The sequence below is a fragment of the Entelurus aequoreus genome, linkage group LG23, assembly GCF_033978785.1.
Source record: "Entelurus aequoreus isolate RoL-2023_Sb linkage group LG23, RoL_Eaeq_v1.1, whole genome shotgun sequence".
In the NCBI taxonomy this organism is placed as follows: domain Eukaryota; kingdom Metazoa; phylum Chordata; class Actinopteri; order Syngnathiformes; family Syngnathidae; genus Entelurus; species Entelurus aequoreus.
In genome coordinates, this window is record NC_084753.1 from 38,219,311 (window position 1) to 38,224,310 (window position 5,000).

Sequence of the window (5,000 nt, forward strand, 5' to 3'; positions counted from 1 at the left end):
CAGCCGTTTGTGCGTAACTGTGCCACTTTTCACGCACCTTCCAAAGATGTTAAATATGGACGCAAAAACCGCGACTGCAAAACAGTTTTAGTCTTGATAAATCACATCGCATGTGCTAAATCAGTGGTCCCCAACCTTTTTGTAGCCGGGGACCGGTCAACACTTGAAAATTTGTCCCACGGACCGGGGGTGGGGGTTGGGGGGGGGGGGGTGTAATATTTTTTATTTTATTTATTTTTTTATTTGTTTTCATAAAGAAATACAATAATGTGTGCTTACGGACTGTATCCCTGCAGACTGTATTGATCTATATTGATATATAATGTATATATTGTGTTTTTTTATGTTGATTTAATTTTAATTTTAATTTTTTTTTTTTTTAATTTAATTTCTTGCACGGCCCGGTACCAATCGTACCGGTCCGCGGCCCGGTGGTTGGGGACCACTGTGCTAAATGATTATATTTGCCTTCTATTGCGGGTGTTCGAATATCAGCCTCACTAATAATAATAATAATAATAATAGATTTTATTTGTAAAAAGCACTTTCCATTGAGCAAACAACCTCAAAGTGCTACAGTGTATTAAAAAAATAAATAAAAAGATAATAAAAATAAATAAAAACTAGAACTAGCACCATACTTGCCAACCCTCCCGATTTTCCCGGGAGGCTCCCGAATTTCAGGGCCCCTCCCGAAAATCTCCCGGGGCAACCATTCTCCCGGGTTTCTCCCGATTTCCACCCGGACCACAATATTGGGGGCGTGCCTTAAAGGCAAACAGCGTGCCGGCCCAGTCGCATAATATATGCGGCTTTTACACACACATAAGTGAATGCAAGGCATACTTGGTCAACAGCCATACAGGTCACACTGAGGGTGTCCGTATAAACAACTTGAACACTGTTACAAATATGCGCCACACTGTGAACCCACACCAAACAAGAATGACAACCATATGTTGGGAGAACATCCGCACCGTAACACAACATAAACCACAACAGAACAAATACCCAGAACCCCTTGCAGCACTAACTCTTCCGGGACGCTACAATATACACCCCCCGCTGCCACAAAACCCCACCCGCCCCCATCTCCTGAATTCGGAGGTCTCAAGGTTGGCAAGTATGACTAGCACGCATATATCTAAAAAAAAAAAAGCATTTAAAAAGCATCCACAGTCTGTGGTGCCCTCAGGTGGTCAGGGAGAGCGTTCCACAGACTGGGAGCGGCGGAGCTCACTCACTAAATTGTATGCGGAAAATGTTTTTCCCATATATTAGCCGCACCAGACTATAAGCCGCAGATACAGTATATATGTTGTGAAATAAGTTATTTACAGACCTCAATTGTTTCCAAACGGTGTCTGTAATACGGCAGTAAAACGGCTGGTGAAACAAAACAGAAGTCTGTTTAGCTAAACAGACTCAATAACTCCACGGTGACGTTTTGGTGAATTTACCGAGGAATTTGCGAAACTGAAACAATACAAAAAGAATGCCATTGTAAGTTTAATATTACTATCACAGACACCCGTAAATGTGTTAGCATATTAGCTAAAGCTAATGACGCTGGCTTCATTCTATTATTATACGTAGAAATATGCATGAAAACACTCCGACAGACGTCACACATGGGACGGTTAAGTGAGTAAGAATTGTTTTAGTTACATTGTAAAAGTTAACATACGTCACTCGGGGTGATGAATGAAGAATCCGTGCGAGTAGAACGCTATGGACGGCTAGACTGAACACAACTCTACTTCCTGTTGAAAGCAACTGCAGCGCATTTCCAAAATTAAACAAAACGAAAACGTTTTATTATGGCCGTCAGCGAAGAAAAATACCATAAATTAGCCGCACGGTTTAAAGCAGGGGTGTCCAAACTTTTTCCACTGAGGGCCGCACACGGAAAAATTAAAGCATGTGGGGGCCATTTTGATATTTTTCATTTTCAAACCATAACAAAATATATGGATTTTTTATTTATTTTACCTTTAGGAGTCCCGGGGACCATAAAGGGTCTCAGTCATTAAAATGTTAAAAATAAGTCAAATTATTATTTTTTTGTTATTATTTAACGCTTACAGTAAATTTTTATATTAACTTCAAGTTGATATAAAGTAATAAAAAATAAGAAGGTTTTATGGCTTTTCTGTCAAAAACAACTTTGTTTTTTTATAGTAAAACTGAAATATGCAGTATTTAGTAATTAGAGCCCTAAAAGATCAATAATGCAGGACACTATTGATTTTAATTATTTAATATTTTTGAGTAATCACAGTGAAAAGATAAATAAAATACCACTAATTATATTTGGGATCCAAAAGGTGCCCCACTCATAAAGTGATACATTGTTATTAGGTTTTTCTTTTACTTTCAACACTTAAGTTACGAGATCCACTTCAGATATATCTGTCCATTTTACGTTTGAACTATTATGCGCTTTTGTCAAAGAAAACTTTGATGTTTTTATACGGCAACTACACAATATATGCATTATTTACCACACATTTTAAAGTGAAATATTTGAAGTAATTGGAGCCTTGAAAATAATTCATTATAACATGGATTTTTTGTCATTCTTTTTTTTTTTTAGAGCAATGGCAAAAAAATAAAAATAAAGAAAGACAAAAGAAAAAAAACAGCCTGCATGGCAGCTTTGTGTCAACTAGGGATGTCCGATAATGGCTTTTTGCCGATATCCGATATTCCGATATTGTCCAACTCTTTAATTACCGATACCGATATAAACCGATACCGATATCAACCGATATATGCAGTCGTGGAATTAACACATTATTATGCCTAATTTGGACAACCAGGTATGGTGAAGATAAGGTACTTTTTAAAAAAAATTGTAAAATAAGATAAATAAATTAAAAACATTTTCTTGAATAAAAAAGAAAGTACAACAATATAAAAACAGTTACATAGAAACTAGTAATGAATGAAAATGAGTAAAATTAACTGTTAAAGGTTAGTACTATTAGTGGACCAGCAGCACACACAATCATGTGTGCTTACGGACTGTATCCCTTGCAGACTGTATTGATATATATTGATATATAATGTAGGAACCAGAATATTAATAACAGAAAGAAACAACCCTTTTGTGTGAATGAGTGTAAATGGGGGAGGGAGGTTTTTTGGGTTGATGCACTAATTGTAAGTGTATCTTGTGTTTTTTATGTTGATTTAATTTTTAAAAAAAAAAAGACAAAAAAAAACGATACCGATAATAAAAAAAACGACACCGATAATTTTCGATATTACATTTTAACGCATATATCGGCCGATAATATCGGCAGGCCGATATTATCGGACATCTCTAGTGTCAACGTTGCAATCTTTTCTAGTTAGATTTCATCTCATTCCACTTTTTGTAATGTTATTTTTTATTTTTTGCAATAGCATTTCCAGAATGTGTGGCGGGCCGGTAAACAATTAGCTGCGGGCCGCACTTTGGACACCCCTGGTTTAAAGTGTAAGAAGAAAAATAGCGGCTTATTTACGGTTTATTCTGCATATACATGAAGTGGACTGTGCTCTCTATTTTGGTCATTTAAAAAAATGTTGCTCTCTTAGTAGATCAGCTTTGCGTGCGCTATCAAGTCTGCACGTGTTTTATTTAGCACACGCAAACATTTAGTGGATCAGGCCCATATCGAACTGTTCAAAATGTTACACAAATACAACATTTCAAAAGGATTTAATTGATGTATTTTATGCTAAAGTACAATTGTGCAAAGGCAACAAATACTTTGAAATTGTGGTTCTCAAACACGCTTCATCAAAAACATTTTACTAGAGATGTCCGATAATATCGGCAGGTCGGCCGATAAATGCGTTAAAATGTAATATCGGAAATTATCGGTATCGTTTTTTTTAATTATCTGTATCATTTTTTTTTGTTTTTTTTTTTTATTTTTTATTAAATCAACATAAAAAACACAAGATACACTTACAATTAGTGCATCAACCCAAAAAACCTCCCTCCCCCATTCACACTCATTCACACAAAAGGGTTGTTTCTTTCTGTTATTAATATTCTGGTTCCTACATTATACATCAATATATATCAATACAGTCTGCAAGGGATACAGTCCGTAAGCACACATGATTGTGCGTGCTGCTGGTCCACTAATAGTACTAACCTTTAACAGTTAATTTGACTCATTTTCATTAATTACTAGTTTCTATGTAACTGTTTTTATATTGTTTTACTTTCTTTTTTATTCAAGAAAATGTTTTTAATTTATTTATCTTATTTTATTATTATTTTTTAAAAAGTACCTTATCTTCACCATACCTGGTTGTCCAAATTAGGCATAATAATGTGTTAATTTCACGACTGCATATATCGGTTGATATCGGTATCGGTAATTAAAGAGTTGGACAATATCGGAATATCGGATATCGGCAAAAAGCCATTATCGGACATCCCTACATTTTACTGATTATTTTATATTCCTTTTATTGTTGCCACTGATTAGGTGGAATGACCTGCACCTGCACGGGACCGCATCAGGAACATTTCCTTGAAGATGCCTCATTTTAAAAGGTTTCACGTTAGATCCGAGAGGTCTGGTCTGGGTCCCGGTTGCACTGTTTTGTAGATTTTACTTTTTTGTGGATGCCAATAAAGTTTCCCGCCCAGGGGTCGTGTGTCTGCCATCTGTTGTCTTCCGACGAGACGACCGTGCCAGGATGTGGCCTACCCAAAATGTCGGGCGGTGTCAGGTAAGCCAGCTCATTTCCACAAGCATGAAATATCATTTTAAAGAAGTGCCGCCATCTGGTGGAAAACCTTGAATAAATCAGGTCATTTACTTGTATGACCAAAATCCAAATAACCTTCCCTAGTCATGGCGGAAAAAAAAAAAAGGCAACCAACACAAAAAGTTAACACACATGGTCACATATAACACAACCTGCTCACTAAACTTTGTAGATATTAAAAGAAATGTCCACGCACTATACTTTTTTTTTCAAAATTACAC